The sequence below is a fragment of the Mus pahari genome, chromosome 9 (genome assembly GCF_900095145.1).
Source record: "Mus pahari chromosome 9, PAHARI_EIJ_v1.1, whole genome shotgun sequence".
Lineage (NCBI taxonomy): Eukaryota > Metazoa > Chordata > Mammalia > Rodentia > Muridae > Mus > Mus pahari.
Window position 1 is genome coordinate 28,842,055 of NC_034598.1, and position 19,629 is coordinate 28,861,683.

Sequence of the window (19,629 nt, forward strand, 5' to 3'; positions counted from 1 at the left end):
GTGTGTGTGTGTGTGTGTGTGTGTGTGTGTGTTCCTTCCCCCTACCACGTGGGCTCCGGGGATTGGACTGCGGCGGTCAGGTTCGGTGGCAGGCACCTTTAACTGCTACTTATCGTCTGGCTCTGATAAGATTCTGACACTTTTCTGTGGAGCACTCTAACATTTCCCAGTTTTAAGTATCAGATACTTCTTTCTCTCTTGCTCTCTCTGTCTGTCTCTCGGTCTTCCCCTCTCATTTTTTAAAAAAAAGATTCATTTATTTATTATATGTCAGTACACTGTCTTCAGGCACTCCAGAAGAGGGCGTCAGATCTCATTATGGATGGTTGGGAGCCACCATGTCGTTGCTGAAATTTGAACTCGGGACCTTCAGAAGAGCAGTCGGTGCTCTTAACCGCTGAGCCATCTCACCAGCCACCCCCCTTCCTCCTATTCTTAATCCTTTACCACTTCCATGTCCCATATTCCAGTTCCCAGCCAGGCCAACATGAACCCTGTGATAAGACATACACATTTCCAGCCGGGGAATCCCAGCACTCGGGAGGCAGAGGCAGGCGGATTTCTGAGTTCGAGGCCAGCCTGGTCTACAGAGTGAGTTCCAGGACGGCCAGGGCTACACAGAGAAACCCTGTCTCGAGAAACAAAAAAAAAGACATACACATTTGCATTAATCTGTAACACAGTCATTCCCTACCCATGATGCTTTGCTCCTGACAGTGTGTGGGGACATTTTGATTTCTGTAACTGGGGACATGTACCATTGCTATCTAGTGTTCGGAGGCCAGAGAGGCTTTCAAAATTCCTACCACACAATGAACAGCAAAGAGTTTTTTAGTCTAAAGTAGCAGTAGAGAAACCTTGCTTATTACACTCTGAAATAAACAATTACTCAAACAAGTAAGCACAATGTTCTTTTAGAACACTTGATTTATTTTATAGTTATCATATTTATCCTTATTATTTTATGCGTATGAGTGCTTTGTCTGAATGCATGTAAGCATACCAGATACATGCCTGGTGCCCTCAGAGGCCAGAGGAGGGTGCTGGATCCCTGGGAACCAGTCAACGGATGGTTGTAAGCTGCCACGTGGTTGCTGGGAATCGAACCCTGGTCCTCTGCAGGAGCAGCCAGGGCTCTTAACCACTGACTCAGCTGTCCAGCCTCACTTATTTTTACTGCCTTTCTTAAGTCTTCACTTCCCTTCAGATGGGTCGGCATGATGTTGTCATGATGTTGTCAGTTTAAAGAACATACATTTTGTGGTCAAAATAGAAACAGTAAATAAATAAACAGTAAAATAAAGTAACAGACCACCATTCTTCATCTGTGATTGTAATGGTTCCATTTCTTTTCTTTTCTTTTTTTTTTTTAATGATTTATTATGTATACAATATTCAGCCTGCATGTATGCCTGTACACCAGAAGGGGGCACCAGATCTCATTATACATGGTTGTGAGCCACCATGTGGTTGCTGGGAACTGAACCCAGGTCCTTTGGAAGGAGAGCCAGTGCTCTTAACCTCTGAGCCATCTCTCCAGCCCATGGTTTTGGACTACCTTTTATTTTAAAGTCTTGGTTCTCAGTTGTGAACTGCTCGGCAAGGCAAGCCACTCGTCTTCGCTCCGTGTTTCCCTTCTCGGCTCTAATGGGCTCCAAGGTGTCCCATTTACTTCCCCTTCCGGTCTCTGCTGTTGCCACGTCTGTAGTAGCCCTCCTGTTGGCAGGGCTTAGGTTCAGGGTGGCAGTTTCATGCTTTGCCTCATTTGTTCTCCGGATGATAAACCTCCAGGGAGAATGGTGGAAAACCCGTGAAGGCTGATTCCTAGAGTTCAGATTTTAGTTACTCAGTTATCCTCTTGGCTAACTTGAATTCTTGAATATTTAAATATTTTTTGATGTATTTTAGAGATTAGCTAATTTTTATTTTTGAGAGAGGTTCTTGCTATGTCATGCAGACCTTGTACTCACCCTGCATCCCAAGCAGGCCTTGAACTAGCAACCCTCCTGCCTTAGCCTCCTGAGTAACTGGTATTATAGACCAAAATTTTCTTTTATTAAAATCTTTTTCTTAACATTATTCATTTTTTCCAGTGTATGTGCACATGCGTGTTACAGCTTGCATGTGGAGGGCAGAAGACAATTATGGGGGTTGGCTCTCTTCTTTCACAGTGTAGGTTCTCGGTATCAAACAAGTTTATTAAATCTGGTGGAAATTGTCTTTATCTACCTTTCCATTACATGCATTTTCTTGTTTTTGAGAGATGTATTTAGCCCTGTATTTGTTTTAAATGAGACATGTGTGTCCTCTTTGAGGTTCATTGCTCTTGACTTTAATAGAGCAAAGTTTCTGTTTTAATTCTTTTTAATGTTTTCAAGACAGGGTTTCTCCGTGTAGCCTTGGCTGTCCTGGAACTCTCTCTGTAGACCAGGCTGCCCTCAAATGTACAGAGATCTACCTGCTTCTGCCTCGCAAGTGCTGGGATTATAGGTGTGCACCACCACTGCCTGGCTCCTGTCTTAATTTTCTTTTAAAATTAAATTAAATGTTTTACTTACTCACTTTACATCCCACTCACGGCCCCCTCCCAGTCACTCCCTCCACAATCCCGCCCCCATCTCTCTTTCCCTTTTACTCTGAGCAGATGCCCCACCCCATATCCCCCCCTTGAACTTCAAGTCTCTGTGTGGCAAGGCGCTTCCTCTCCCATTGAGGCCAGGCCAGGCAGCCCAGCTAGAAGGCCATATCCCACCTATAGGCAACAGCTCTTGGGTCAGCCCCCATTCCAGTTGTTCAGATCCCTCATGAAGACCAAACTGCACATCTGCTGCATATGTGCGGGGAGGCCTAGGTTCAGCCTGTGTATGTTCTTTGGTTGGTGGTTCAGACTCTGAGAGCCCCAAGGGTCCAGGTTAGTTGGCTCTGTTGGCCTTCCTGTGGAGTTCCTGTCCCAAGCGAAGGACAAGCATCTTATCATGTTTCTGGTCCATGAAGGCATATATCCATTGGGACTTTCCCCCCTAACCTCGCTATTTGGTTCTTTTTTTTTTTTTTTTTTTTGGAGGCAAGTTTAATCATATAAAACTTAGAGTTCTGAGAGGTGTACTGCTCAGAGGTGGCCTAACACCACCCGCCCTGGCTATCTAAAAAGCAGTTCCTAGGGATTCCGGAATGTGCGCTTCCCTTTTGGCTCCCAACACCATCCTCAACTCTCTGACAGGATGTGAGAATATGCAGGTGGCTCGTGAGGGTTTGGCTTCCATGGCTGCTACATATTCAGACACAACGGAGGTTTGTTTCCACGGCACCCCAATTTGTACCATTCATGAAATCAATAAGAAAGTTAATTAGAATCTCAAGAAGATAACAGGTACTTTATTTTTTAGTAAGAGTATGTCCCACATATCACACAGGATATAGCCAGGTCAGAAGCTTGCTTACTGTTTCCATGGAATCAAAGTTAAGTGGGCGTTTTGTGTTCTATCTATGAACCATGTGGTAAGGGAATATGTTCCTCATGTTTGCAAACCATTGGTGAGATATCTATCTTCTCGTGTCTCAGAGGGTCCTTTCTTGGGTTCACAAAGGTTGTGCCTTCTAATCCCTTCCACAGCAGGGCTGGTCAACCCTGGGAAGCCCACAGGAAGTTTGTAGAGGACATGGAAGTGTTCAGTGAAGGGAGTGAAGAGCAAAACTTCCTTTGCCAACGGGACTTGATTTTTAACAAGTTTATTTTCTTATTGTCTAGTCATTTAACTGTGTTTGTTTGAGTGTTATATACATGTAGGTGGGGGTGCTCTTGCTGGCCTGCGTGCGTGCGTGTGTGTGTGTGTGTGGGTGTGTGTGTGGGTGTGTGTGTGTGTGCATGCAGAAGCCAACATTGACACTAGGGATGTCATCCTCGAGTGCCTTTGTACCTTGTCTTTTGAGACAGGGTCTCTCACTGAGCCTGAAGCTCGCCATTCCTGTTAGGCTGCCAGCAAGCCCCAGCCCCAGCAGTTCTCTTGCATCTGTCACTCATAGAGCTGGGGTTGTAGGTACAGATGCCACACTTGACTTTGTGTGGGTGCCAGGGATGCAAGCTCAGGTCCTCATGCTTTAGCAGCAAAGCACTTTACCCACTGAGCCCACTCCCTAGCTCTAGAAGCTTCTAAAAAGTTATTATTATTATTAGTGTGTGTACATGCATACACACACACACACCCACACACACACACACACGCACATTCTGTATGTGTATGTGCCTTGACATTTGCGTGGAGATCAGAGGACAGTTTTGAGGTGTCAGCTCTCTGCTTTGACTGTTATGCGGACTTGGGATTGAACACAGGTTGCCAGGGTTGGGCAGCAAGCACCTATACCTAGTGAGCCATCTCCCTGGCCAGAAAAGGTTTATCTTACATTATTTTTTAAAACGAATTCTTAGAAATAAAATTGTGTCTTGTCTTCGTGGGGGTTTCCATTGCTGTGAGGAGACACCATGACCAAGGCAACTCTTATAAAGGAAAACATTTAATTGGGGCTGGCTTACAGGTTCAGAGGTTCAGTCCATTATCATCATGGTAGAAACATGGCAGCATCCAGACAGGCATGGTGCAGGAGGAGCTGAGAGTTCTACATCTTCATCTGAAGATGAACACGAGGAGATTTTAAAACATTTTTTTTTAAAAAAAGATTTATTTATAATTATATCTAAGTACACTGTAGCTGTCTTCAGAAGAGGGCGTCAGATCTCATTATAGATGGTTGGGAGCCACCATGTGGTTGCTGGAATTTGAACTCAGGACCTTCAGAAGAGCAGTCAGTGCTCTTAACCACTGAGCCCATCTCTCCAGCCCAGGAGGAGACTTTTAATGCTCACCTACATACACAGCGATACCTTTCTTCCAGTAAGGCCACACCTCCTAATGGTGCCACTCCCTATGGCCAAGCATTCAAACACATGAATATATGGGGGCCAAACCTATTCAAACCATTACATATCTACTCACTTATTTACTTATGTATTTTTATTTATGATTTGTGTATTTGTGTGTGTGTGTACACATGTGCCATGGAATATGTGTGGAGGTTAGCGGGCATCTTGCCTTATGTGAGCTCTGGAGAGTCAGCTCAGGTTGTCAAGCCTCGCAGCACCACCTTTTCCTACTGAGACATTCTGTCAGCCCAGAAAGTTGTTTTTCTTTTTTAAGCCCTGATTAAGATTTGCTACTGAAGACTTGGGAGATGGTTCAAGCATGAGAACCCGAGTTCAAATCCCCAAGAGTCCACTTAAAAAGCCGGGCACGGTGGTTCTCGCCTGGAACCCCAGCCTTGGCGGAAGGCGAGAGGAAGTCTCTTACACTAAAAACACCTCGTTTCCTGCTTTGCGCCAGGAGGGGCAGCTCTTGATAGACGTGCCACTGAGCGGGAAGTCTCTCCTCATCCAGCCACTAGAAAGCAGAAACTCTGGGGGATGCGCCTTACATCCGAGGGAACAAACTGCTCTGTCCTGAAGTCATTGTGGCCACTGACAGGTCCACAACAGCAGGAGAAAAGGTCACCCTGGGGTGCGGGGGGGAGTTTCCACCAGTAAATCTTGTGTTGGACAGAGCACAGCACATTTGAACAGAGCCTCTTGTGTTCTGAGCTGCTGCTGTGTTCTCTCTCTCTCTCTCTCTCTCTCTCTCTCTCTCTCTCTCTCTCTCTCTCTCTCCTCTTGTAAACTGTTCTTTAGAGCTTTTGAAGGGTGATAACGGGAGTGATTTTTAACTCAAAATATTTTAGATGTGATCTCACTTTTATCTCAAACGGTTAAAGTAGGCCCTACTACTAACTTATGTATTTTACAAATGTGACATTGTAACACGTTATTTTGTAGTTATTGAATTCTGCAAAAGATTCTTTTTTTCTGTTATGCTACAATCTCAGGAGACTGTTTCTGTTTCTCTATAGTCTTATTCTTTGTAGTTTTGAATATATTTATTGTTCATGTCAGGGCATCTTAAACTTTTTGTACTTATGACCTACTTCATATGAGAAATTTTCATGGACATACACATATACAAAACTGTTGTACGAGCAAATATTTACTGATAATCAAAACATAAAGAAATTTATTTTAAGACAATTTTTTGATATAGATATATATCTTATTGAAGAGAAAGATATTTACATACCAGTGCGACGAATGTACATGCTTAACTTTTACATAAAGAATTAAACCTTGGCTGAGTATTTTGTATTACAGGGCAGAGTTTCAACATGTTCTACAACTTGTCAATACATGGTTAAGGCTGAGAACACTGCTTTATACAAATATAAAGTACAGAATAGCAGAAGTATGTTTAGGGCCAATTCAGAAATCATGAAAAGGGACTGGAGAGGTGGCTTGGTGGTTAAGAGCACTGTTTGCTCTTCCAGAGGTCCTGAGTTCAAATCCCAGCAACCACATGGTGGCTCACAACCATCTGTAATGGGATCTGATGCCCTTTGCTGGGTGTCTGAAGACAGCTACAATGTACTTGTATACATAAAATAAATAAATCTTAAAAAAAAAAGAAAGCCTGTCTCAGAAATCATGAAAAATTCTGACCTAATCCCCAAAGTCCCAAAATTCATTAGCGATTTTTATGAAACTCAAATCAACAACTTAACTAGCAAATTAAAAACAAACAAACAAACAAATATTCTAACAATTTAATGATATAGTAATTTGATACATGGTGAATGGTTGAGAATTTTTTTTTTATATCTGTAATTAAGTCTTTTTTGTTATTTGTTTGTCTGAGACAGGGTCTCTCTACATAGCCTTGAATGTCCTGAAACTCACTAAATGGTCCAGACAGGCCTCTAACTCACAGAGAGCCACCTATTTCTGCCTCTTGAGTTTTGGGATTAAAGAGTGACCATGTCAGCTCTTGGTCCACATTTTCCTTCCTTCTAAGAAAAGGCATGGCTTTAATCAGGAGGCAAAGGCAGCTTCACCACTTTTGAGTTCCAGGCCAGCCTGGTCTACATAAGAAGTTCCAGGATAAGAAGTTCCAGGTGCCAGGTCCGGGGAGATGTGACGCAGTTCCTGTCCCTGGAGCATCAGCCAGATGGTTGATCCCATGACCTTACGTGTGCTGATGGTGGCTGTTGCCCCAAAGTTGATCTATCTTTAACTACCCTACTCTCAACCTTTCTTTCTGGGGAATATACTTCCCCCATTACTCAGAGCTAACCACACCACAGTAAAAGTAACAGATACAGTTTTCAGGAATGAGGAATGGAGGTGGCCATGAAGCCGTGGAGGACTAGGAGCAGGCCTTCCACTTGGCCTTTAGAGCCACGGGAAAGGATCTAGACAACATAAGCACAAAGGCCATGAAAACCTACCTCGTCCTTTGTAGAAATAGTTCATTGCAAGACTTAGCCTTGAATGTGGAATCATGAGGAGATACATGTACACTCTGGTCCAATGACTGCTGCATTGATTAGCCAGAATGAACTTGGGGACATCAAGGATAGAGAGTTACAGTGGTCTCAGGAAGAGAAGGTACGGATAGAAAAAAAAATAGGAAATTATATATATAATTTAGGAATAAATAGTATAGGAGAGGCTATGGGATTGCTAAAATAAGGAAATGAAGATTAGAGGATTAAAAGATGAAGTAGAAGCATATAGAAAGTTAGTGTTCTGTTTTTCTAGCTGACTGAAGAATTGAAGATAACAATCCCTGGAAGGATATTGGAGAGAGCTTAAACTTTGTAACGAGTCACTTTAATTTTAGTCGTCTGTCACCTTTCTGTTCTTCCGTGAAAACAGTTACTAAAGACTGCCGTCTGCTGACCAGGAAACAGCAAGAGCTGTGCCCAGCTACCTGTAAGGAAACCACCTGCAAGGCTGTGCAAACCTACAAGGAAATGGCTTTTGCTCTGAGTTTAGTGCTTTCTACTCTAAGGAAACAGGGGTTGGAACTATTGATCCGGGATTCATGAGATTTATGTAAATCCAAGAATTTTTGATGATTATTAACAGCGATCAAAGCCTGGATGATGTAGCTTTAGTAAGTAAAAAGACTGGGTTCAGGCTCTTTCTGGTTGTTAAGCTACTAAGCTAAGGATAAAGAATAAGGAGAATCGTCAGGGAGCAGAGAGAGTACCTGAACCAGCAGCTTGCATCTACTACTGACTCCGAGTCATTATTGGGTCAGAGTCGTCCCCCTTCCCGCCGCCTCTCTCAGGACCCTCCTCACGCTGAGGCAGGACCTCAGCACCACGCCAGCTAAGGCTACATAGACAGAGACCATGTCTCAAAAAATATAAAGAACTCTTAATTAGTGAGGAAAAGAAATCAAATAGGGAAGAATCGTAAAGAGTCAATAAATGAAAACTAGAATGAACAATCAATAAATGCAAAGATTATTAGCTCATTTCGCCAGTTATTGGGTAAGAACAAATTAAAACAAAAATGGACATGATATTTAATATGTGGACTATCTACTAGATTAGTAAAAATTAATGTCTGGCAAGTATAAGCATCTATGAGACCAGGAAGGGGCCAGTGAATTAATGTGACCTGAGTGTGATTCCCAATGACCTTAAGGTGGAAGGAGAGAAGTGAGTCTTGCAAGTTGTTCTCTGACCTTCACACATGTGCATACACACACACACACACACACACACACACACACACACACACACACACACATCAATAGACAAATATATATTAAAAAAATATAAAAACACAGTGGAAAGCCAAGGGAACTTTCCAGAGAATCATGTACAGCGCTGGGGATTGGCTCAGAGATCTAAGGCCAACCTCACAACCAGAGCAGCAGAGGCGACACTCTCCTCTCCAGGAAACAACTGAAGCAGGGCCTGGAAAGCTGTGGCCAGAGGGCCTTGTGTGTTAGGCAAGCGCTCTACTATTGAGCTGTAGCTCCAGCCTGAGACACTGAGATTCTCCCAGAACTTATTATCTTGGCTCTTATGCATGCATTTCTTCTGTATTATGTAAACTCGGGCCTTTTAGAGAGTTAATGAAGACATGGACTCTCTAAATAAAATAAGTAAAATAAACATGGCTGCTTGGTGGTGCCATCCATCACCAGTTTTCTGTCATTATCTTTGGTAACAGAGTGTGGGAGAAAGGATTTCCTTCCCCTCTCTCTAGTATAGCTCAGCAACGGGGAGGCTCTCTGCTCTGGAATGAAGTAAGGTTGGCACCACTCCATAAGTCTCATGTGGGAACAAGATACAGAAGTTTCTATTTTTTAACTTACTGCCATTCTGCTCTGAGCTCAGTACTCTGTCCCTTAACCCTCCCATACTCAGGCTTAAAAGATACATGCTTATTAATTTTCATTAGAGTGTCTGTCATTTTTCTTTGTGAAGCATTTGTTAACAACTTTTGGAGCAATTCTGAAGCACATTTGTTACAACTTTTGGAGAAGTTCTGAAGTGCATCTATTCTATTTTAGGGCCGAATTTCTTTGATTTCTTATTATAACTTACCACAAATGCAGTAGGCGATGTCCCTGGGAGAAACAGATGCAACCTGCTAAATAAAAACATATGACCTCAAGGACTGCCCGTTTTGAAATCAGAGCAATACACTTGTTACTTTCTTCAGTCACCCTCTCAGATGTGGTTTGAATGCATGGAGTTCTGCAGAGAGGGGAGCCTTTCCACAGAAGAAAGATGGGCCAGAGGGCCCTCAGGACGGTCCTTAGCATGCCTTTATATTTGCTGTGTAATCTTATGAGTGACTCCTCTTCATAGCAGCTTATCAGGTCTCACGTCACAATTCAAGAGAAGCAGGTAAATGGTAGCCATTAAGGAGAAAGCTATGGAATGTGTACCTTGAATGTAAGCAGTTATTTTCATTAAAAACCTCACCCCTTGTTTTAGCTTATATTAATTGTACAAAATAATGTTCTTTGTTGTGACCCAATGCACACACGTAACATATCCCCTGATCATGTCCATTCTTGTTAACCTCGCTCGTTTTGGACCCCAGGTAGCCCAGGCTGGCTTCAAACTCCATCTGTAGCTGAGGATGACCTTGAACCCCTGATTGCCAATGGCTCTACCTCTCAAGTGCTGGGATCACAGGTTCACACCACCACCCCAGACTCTTCCTTCCTCTGTGATTTCTCTTGGAAAGCACGTGTAGCCTCATGGACTAGCAGGGAACACAGAAGGACACTTGTCACACTTCATCTCTTAGGGTGACACCTCTTAGTCCCCGGACTCTGCATCTGTAGATGCCCGTGGGATCCCACTCACGTATGTGCCACTCACTGACACCATCTGAAACATGCCAGGATCAGTGATGCTTCTAGATTCGTTCACCGCTTGCCTGATAACCTCTCATGTGATTGTTGCAATAATTTAAGGAAGTTCTTTTGAAGGGTAAGAGTATGAAATATTGAAAAGTCAAAGCTATGAAGGTATTTTTTTTTGGTTGCTGAAAGTAAAAAATATTACTAAACAAGTAATATATATCTGTCAGCCTTCTTTCTCTCCTAAGTATTATCATTAATTTCTTTAAAAAAAATTTTAAGCCATTTTAGGTAGAACCAAAATTAAAAGGATCTTTAGACATAAGGTTTCAAGGCTCCCGGGGACACCAAATCTGCTGGGTGGACCAGGGCTTAGGAGACCCTGTATTAGGGAAGCAAACTTGTTGGGAACTAAAGCAGAACTAAGTGGTTAGCTGAAAGCAGAAAAAGGTTGGGTGCTGTATGCCGGGCTTATGTGACTGATTGGCAGAAGGGCCAAGCTAATCACTGACAGCATTGGCTTTTCCGTTTTCTTTGGGATGAGTAATTTGAAAAACAATTTTGACCATTTGTTTTATACCACCGAGAACATGTCAGTTTAGAAAATTAGGGCCATAAAACTTTGAAAGAGAATCAATAGCATTTATATTTGGTTTCCAAACAGACAATATGATTTTTGCCTAGCTGTTAGTTGTTGCTATACAAGTAAAAAAAAAAAATCCTGTCTTGAGATTTGAGAAATTGTGTGTGTGTGTGTGTGTGTGTCCACATGCATTGGTGTGGAGGTGTGTCTGCATGGAAACCTGAGGTTGATATCAGATGTCTTTCTCAATGGCCATCTATCTACCCAACTCACTGCGGCAGGACCTCCCAATGGAACCCAGAGTTCACCTTTATGTCTACTCTAGCTAGCCAGCTAGCCCCGGGGACCACGGTATGCCCCTTCCCTGCAGTGAGCTACATGTGGGCTTCCATGCTCAGACATTTACTTGGGATCCAAATGGTGTTCCCTACACTTGCTAAGCAAGCACTTTGTTTTGTTTTGCTTTGTTTTGTTTTTTGGAACAAGGTTTCTCTGTGTAGCCCTGGTTGACCTAGAACTCGCTCTGAGGACTAGGCTGGCATCGAACTCACAGAGATCCACCTTTCTCTGCCTCCCAAGTGCTTGGGATTAAAGGCATGTGCTACCACAGCCTGGCCAAGTTTGTACTTTTAGAGTGAATCAGGCAAAAGGAGTTCATCCTAACCCAGAGTGTTTAGTTGTAAAATGAGGACTTTGGAGGTTGCATGAGAAATTTGTTAGTCCCAGCACTCTGTGCTCGAGAGACACATAATTATATTATCATAACGGCAACTGTCTTTCCTATAATTAACCTGTAGCTCCTCACAGATAAGGGGGTAATTACCAATAATTAAGCATGGGAGTTAGAAAATGTAAGTTAAACAGACTACAGATCAAATGTATACAGGCCAGACAAACTGGGATATTTCTAAGTAAGCTTTCTAAGGAAAGTGGAGGCGTTCTGTTGCAGTTCCTATTGAAGCATGAGAATACCCATCATTCAGTGTGATGTTGAAGATATTTAGAATGTAATGACACCCTCAACTGGCAACGTGAGGGATTGCGTTTAAAATAACAAGTGACTTAAAACAAACTAAATGAATTAATTATCGAAGAATTGAAATGTAGAAAGTATTGAAAAATAATATAAAAAAATTCCAAATGTGAAGAATTAAGCTAATGAATTAACTGTATCCCTAAGAGAAACTGGTATACAAATAACCATAATTAGAATTTCCTAGTATTTTGTTCTACCTCTTAACCAGGAAAGTTGATGGTAGGGGAAGAATACAGTAAGAAGAAATACACGCATGCCTCGCCTCTATCTCTAGGAACAATTTTGATTACTTAAATCACTTAATTGATAATAAAATTAATTAACATTTGAAAATCATTTATTTTATGCGTACGGTGTTTTTCTCCACATGTATGTCTGAGCATCGTGTGCGTGCTACAGCCCATGGAAGCCAAAAGAGGACATTTGATCCCCTGAGGCTAGAGTTACAGATGGTTGTGGGCTGACATACGAACACTGGATGTTGAACCTAGGGCTTCTGGGAGAGAAGCCAGTGCTCTCAACCAGTCAGCCATTTCTCTGGCTCCATTAAATCACTTTATTTAATTGGATACAGGTCTCAATTTATTGCCTTGGCTGGCCTGACACTCACTATGTAGACCAAACTAGCCCTAAACTCACCAAGGTTCTCCCGCCTCTGCCTCCTGAGTGCTGGGATTAAAGGCCTGTGCCACCAGGCCTGGTTTAAGTTACTTTGATCGGCTATTTTTACATTGCTGTTGTAAGATTTCTTCACACATGCTCAATGGCGAGATCTTTTCCCCGGGTACCATGATTTGATTTCTGTAAAATGGAATTGGAATATTCTTAAGTGTCAAGTTTATAGGCTTGATAGCCCCAGGAGGTATAAAGCCTGCCGTAAACTCTTCGTCTCTACTTGTGTGCGCCCCATTTCGGATTTGGGGTGACTCGGGTGTGCAGGGTGCATGAAAGTTGTGTTCGGGCTGACCACGGATGACTTTACCCTGCACCTCTGCGGACCAAAGTCTAATGTGTGGTTTTTGTCTTTGCTGGCTTGTTGCTTTAAGAGCACCCATCCCCCTTCCCGCCTGAGCCACCGTGCCCTGTCAGTCATCCTGAAATACACTAGGGTGCTTGTCAGGCTGTTTGCTCACAGAGTCCTCATAAGCCAAATTGTGAGCCACAACCGTGGCACCGGCTTTCTAAACACAAGGAGTTGCTTAGGCAGTGGCTCAGCATCTCTGTGTGGGCCAAACTCTGTCCTGCCATAGGTGAGTCCAGGGTCAACTTTTTAAAATCAGACTTTGTCATGAGGCAAACCCCAGTATGGGCAGATTATGTGTCACCCGGTTGGATAACTTCGGGGGAAACGAGGGGACGTGATTTCTCTAAGATGGGATGACTGGAAACTATATTGTGCGTTTATGACTTTTGTGAGGAAGTCGCCTTTTAGTTACACCGAAGTCTAGTCTTTGTGAAAGCTCAGAGCTTAAAAGTCTTCTGTTCGGAGTGGATCAGCTGGCATTTCAGAGTTAGATAGAAATACAGTGTTCAAACAGTTTTTTCCCCCCTTGTGTAACAACCCAAGCTGACTCAGTTGAACAGAAGCTCAATTCCGCTATTTGGAGTGTTTGAGAGCGATATTAAAAACAGCATGAAAACAGTTCTCATGTGCCAATGCCCCAGCTATAGCAGTCTTACACAGAGCACTTACAAACTCCTCCAGGGTAACAGAGCCTTTACTATTTGAATAACCGTACACGAGGCACGGGGGACTTCACATTCTTCTAATATAAAACTTGTGCAGTGAGCAGTTTATTTGTGCAAACAATTTGGTTTCTATTATCAGCCTCCGAACTTAAATCACGCGTGAATGTTTTCCTAGTGTCGCTTGTGTGCTGCCTGAAGTATGTGTGAAGAGAAAGCTGACACAGCCAGAAGGGACTCGTAGGTCTGGGTAACCCGTACATTGATACGGAGTTAAAGTTTTAAGGCTTTATCGAGGGCAAGTGGGAAAATGATTGTTTTTGTGGACGTATAGAAAGACAGCGTATCTATTCCTCATCTGCTGTAGAGAGGACTTAAGGTGCTCACAAGGCTATACAAAATTCAAGATAAGCTAAATTAAATGTGGCATGAAAGAAAAAAGAAAAAACAGTACAAGGACATAAAACAGCCAAGAACAAGACTGAACAGGGAAGAAGAGGGGTTTCCCAGCCATGGCTGCATGGCACTTGTATCCTACATCTTGAAAGAGGAGAAAGTAGAGCTTTGTATTGAGAGAGAGAGAGAGAGAGAGAGAGAGAGAGAGAGAGAGAGAGAGAGAGAGAGAGAGAAGAGAGAGAGAGGAGAGAGAGAGGAGAGAGAGGAGAGAGAAGAGAGAGGGAGAGAGAAAGGGAAAATTTATTATACACAGAAGTCTTATGGAGGGATTTCATGCAAACCTGTTGCTCCCTTGCCCTCAGGACAGTCTTGAGTGAGAAAATGATGTTGGATTGTGAAGATGAAGTGGTCATTAGACATTGTTTATGTTTTGGTGGGAATAAAAGTGGAACAGACCTGCTCTTCTGAGTCACCAGCTAATTTATGTGGGTATAAATGTGGCCTCAGGTTTTCTAAGGGGGGGGGAGTCTTATTCCTCGATTCAGAGACAGATTAGAGAGGCTTGGTATTTGGGGGGAAACTGAGTTGCCTAGATATAGTTAAACATTTACATAGCAGAACAGCTCTGATAAAATCACCATTGAAAATAAGACATATTTAGTGATTTTACACATATCTGTGAATATAAATTTCTCGTGTTTTGTCTAATGAGTTGTTGTAATGTGGCTAGGTGCTTTTCCTCTTTTTTACTCTCTTTCTTGTTTTTGAGACAGGGTCTTACTCTCTAGACCTGGCTGGCCGTGAAATCACAGAGATGCCCCTGCCTCTGCCTCCCAAGTGCTGAGATTAAGGATGCACCTGCCCTGTCTCCCTGAGGGCTGAGATGAAAGGCTATTTCATTCTTCTTCTTTTTCTTTTTCTTAGACAGGGTCCTAGGTGTCCAGGAGCTCACTCTGTAGACCAAGCTGCTCTCTCTCTCTCTCTCTCTCTCTCTCTCTCTCTCTGTGTATATACATGCACTATAAGGGTTTATTGCTTCAGGTTTACTGGGGTCTAGAAACATTCACTGTGAAACAGAAGACTAACAAGCTGATGTTGTTAAAAACGTGGATCCTCTGCCCTTCAGCCATTCAAAGCCTTAGAAATTAGTTGTAAATACCAGGCCCACTGTTAACAAGCTCATGTCATCTAATGTGTTTTCTTTTTTCTTTTTTCGCTCACATATATATTCTTTTTTTATGTCAATTTTTATTAGATATTTTCTTCATTTACATTTCAAATGCTATCTCCTTTCCTAGTTTCCTCTCCAAAAGTCCTCTATACCCTCCTCTCGCCCTGCTCCCCAACCTACCCACTCCTGCTTCCTGGCCCTGGCATTCCCCTGTACTGAGGCATATAATCTTCGAAAGATCAAGGGCCTCTCCTCCCATTGATAAGATTTTGCTGAAAGGACCCTGATATAGCAGTCTCTTGTGAGGCTATGCCAGTGCCTGGCAAACACAGAAGTGGATGCTCACAGTAAGCTATTGGATGGAACACAGGACCCCCAGTGGAGGAGCTAGAGAAAGTACCCAAGGAGCTGAAGGGGTCTGCAACCCTATAGGAGGAACAACAATATGAACTAACCAGTACCCCCAGAGCTCGTGTCTCTAGCTGCATATATAGCAGGCTGCTCTTGAACTCACAGAGATCCACCTGGCTTTGCCTCCTGACTGCTGGAACCAAAGGTGGGCACCACCGCCATCTAGCTGCCCTTTCAGTCTTAAACTATAGTAATAGAGACTAGTTCTGGTCTGTATTGACACAATGAAGAACCAATCAGAGAATCGACACCTCCCTCCACATCTGTGAGTTCCAGAACAACCTCTGCCTTCCAAGTGCTGGGGCTAAAAGCGTGAGCCACCAACCACCAAAATAGTTAATATTTCAATGTAAATTGAACTTGAATTTCAAATCCAGTCAGGCCCAAACTAACCGGATCAGTCTCCCTGGGAACAAAGTTTTTGGGTAAGAGGGAGGAATTTAAAGATAAACGTCCTAGTGTATTTTGATCTTCGAATAGTCACAGAATGTCTGCCGCCTCGAGAATTCTGGGCTCAGGGAGTTCCTCATACTACGCTAGCCCCGACCTATGTAAATGAAAAGAAAATGATCGTAGAAATTTCTGCTGCCAACACAACGAAGTACTGAGAAAAGATAAGAGAGCAGCAGTTAAAGTTTTGCTAAGACTCTTCATGTGTATATTCAGATATGAATGTGATGAACTAGGTAAATTGTCATAGTCTTTTTTTTCTTACTCTGTTTATTAAAAATAACTTCAAGAAGATTTAAAAAAAAATAGTATAACCACGCTCAAAAATCGTTTCTATAGTTTTGACCACAAACACATTTATTGACCAACTTAGAATTGCTACAAAAAAGGATCCATATCACTAGCTGCCACAGGACTGAGTGACAAATAGCATTTAATTAATTCACTAGGTATGTGCGATGACAGGATAAACTGGGCACATAGGTTCCTATCCTGGGAAGTAACTGTTATAAGTAGGTTGGAGGGGTTTGAGAGGTGGCTCAGTGGTTCAAAGCATTTGCTCTTCTTTCAGAGGATCTGCGTTTGATTCCTAGCACTCCCCCCCCATGCTGACTCACAACCATTTGTAACTTCAGTCCCAGGGGATCAGGCTCGACTTCTGGCCTCCGTGGCCACTGAACACACGCAGTGCACCTACACGGGGGTAAAACACTCTTGGAGCTGGGCGTGACTATACATACCTGTAAGCCTAACAGGTTTGCTATGAAACAGGAAGTTGAGGCCACCCAGGGCTATTCAGTGACACCTTGTCTGAAAAAAAAAAAAAAAGAAGTCAAGTCAGGCTTGGGTACTGAAGAGCTTGAGTGGCCCATCGGAGTGGAGCCAACCCCCTCAGACCAACCCAAAGAGCTACATGCTTCCTTTCTCCCCACTCCTTTCTCTTTCTAGTGCTTGGAATCAAACCTAGGACTTCCTTCATGCCTTGTTTTTTTAATTCAAATTCATTGAGAAATGGTATATATGTATGTATGTATGTGTATATATATATATATATATATATATTACACACAATTATATATTAGTATTTGTAAAAAATATATATTATAAAGTTAACTCATGGGCTGTAGGAGATGTCTCAAGCACTAAGAATGTATACTACTTTTGTGGAGGATTAAGGTTTTGTTTCCCTCACTCATGTCAGGCCATCTGTAATTCCAAGTCTAAGGAATCTGATGCATCCTTTTGGCCTCTGTCTGTCTCTCTCTGTCTCTGTCTGTCTCTGTCTGTCTCTGTCTCTGTCTCTGTCTCTGTCTCTCTCTCTGTCTCTGTCTCTCTGTCTCTGTTTCTCTGTCTCTGTCTCTGTCTCTGTCTCTGTCTCTGTCTCTCTCTCTCTCTCTCTCTCTCTCTCTCACACACACACACACACACACACACACTTTAAAAGATCAGCCCTAAAAGCTTTACAACTTGTTAAGTGTGACACAGAGGCTAGGTGAGTGCCCACCGGCACACTGCCATTAAATACAATGTTCTCTTCCGAGGTTGATTTCTTTAGTGGCTTCTGACAGATGCTCATTGCTCTGTCTCTATCTTGTCCTCCCTTCCCATGGTGTCATACATAGAACCAGTGGGTGTGTGTGTGTGTCGGAGCCTCAGCATGACATTAGTGCCTTCCATTCACCTTGTTGCCCAAATCAACAGTCCATTGCTTTTTCTTGCATAACACAGTGGTTTGATCATACCATCAACGATCTGTCTGCTTGCTGCTGGGTGTTTGGAACTTCTAGCCTTGTGTATTATGAATAAGGTCACCACGAATGTTTGCATACAGGCCAATATGTAGACATTTCTCTCAGGTAGTTATTAAGAAGTGTATTTGGAGCTGGCCTGAATGGTTAAGAATGTTTGCCGCTCCTTCCTGAGGGCTTGAGTTCACTTATACCGGGAAGCTCCAACCAGCTCCAGGCGTCTGACACTCTCTCATGGCCTCTGAAAGCGCTCACATACGTGCGACACACACACACACACACACACACACACACACACACACACACACACACTTAAAAGAGTCCGGTCAAACCATCCAGACTGCTGTCTAACTCGGCTGTGGCAGTTGTCACTAGCTGCGTGTGAGATCTTGGGGGTGTTTCTTGCCTTTGATCTCGTATTACTAATCTTTTCCATTTTAGCTATTCTAGGTGACACTCCGTAGCGTCTGTTGTGAATCTAATTTTCATTTCTCCAATAACAAGTGATAGTGAGCATTTTCAGATAGTAAACAAGTGTCACTAGAGAGATGTGGCTTGGATTTTACAGATATTACTGAACATCCAGAATTGCTAAAATGAAAAAAACAAAAGAAACAATCAATGTACTTGTTGATCAGGTATAGATGAGGCTTGGTTAGATTTAGATTCAATTCTTTTGGAAGGAATACTTCATAAGTGGCGTGACATCATCCCCACTGTGTCCCGTCAAGAGGAGCAGTGTCTGGCCAGTGTCATTGTCAGGGAGGGTACGACTGGTCAGTGAGTTCAATCTCTGTGCAGTCCCCAGTGTTCCTTATTAAGCATTCCCTAATAGTCTTGACTTTCACTGATGGTCTTTTCTAGAACTATTATCATATTAAGACTTTTCCATTCTATGCTTCTTCATGGTTTTTATTGCTTGGACTTATCCTGTAAAAATTCTTTATTATTATTATTATTATTATTATTATTATTATTATTATTATTATCATTATTATGATCATCATCATCATCCCTAAAGCATTGTTCTCATTTCCCTATATTTATCAAGTTTCAGGAAATAGGTGTTATCATAACAATTTTGAAAGGTGACTGTTGACTTTTTCTTGAACTAATTTTATAATATAAATAAGTCATTTATACTTTGTTTTGCTGTAATTTCTATTCCTTTCAGTGCTCATATTTGGGTTTATAAGAATCTTTTGGATCTAAGCTTTTTAAAGTTTATTTAATTTTATTTACATTAAAAAACTTTCAATTAAAATCCAGCCACCTTGTCCCCTTGCTCTTGGGCTTCGGACTAAACTCAGTGGTATTCACTTCCCTGCATAGGAAGTCCCCAGTTCCTTTTGTATCTCTCCTGACTGTGCTGCTGGGAGCTTCTTTTTCCCTTATGGGAAATAGCAGTTAGGGAACAGGCTGTACACTAGGGTCCTGTGCTGTCCCTCCCAATATTTAGCAACAGAGCTAGGAAGTAGTTAATTTTAATTTTCAGAAGAGTATAAATGGCCTATATTTACACTTTCAAATATAGAATTATAGGATGTAATTTAAAATTTTCTGATTTTATATTTGTATCTTTTTTCAATACTGAAAAACCATTTCCTAATTACACAAATGGAGTTATGTGAGTGTGTGTATATATATATATATATATATATATATATATATATATATATATTCAAAGGGATATACAATGTCTATTATAAGAATTTATTTTATGAAGAATATTTTAGTTTTTAGAGAATATTTTAATATTTTTCCCCTAGAACTGATCTTTTTAGGACTCTAAGACAAATATTATGTTTTGAAGTCACTTAAAATTATCCCTTCATGTGTGGTTATGCACCTTAATTGAAATATGAATAAAGAGTCTGGTATGGTGGTGTACCTTTAAT

At 42.1% G+C, this 19,629-nt stretch overlaps 1 protein-coding gene across 3 annotated transcripts in view; it reads left to right on the top strand.

Annotated features, from left to right (window-relative positions):
• Nucleotides 1-19,629, top strand: part of Ctnna3 (catenin alpha 3) — a 1,475,129-nt gene that overhangs the window by 10,741 nt on the left and 1,444,759 nt on the right. The window contains exon 1 of one of the 3 annotated variants that reach the window (XM_029542317.1): nucleotides 13,022-13,119. The exons of the other annotated variants lie outside the window; for them this stretch is intronic. The gene's annotated coding sequence lies outside the window, so the exon portion shown is untranslated. Of the gene's footprint in view, nucleotides 1-13,021; nucleotides 13,120-19,629 lie in introns of those variants that run through there. 3 annotated transcript variants of the gene reach the window in all.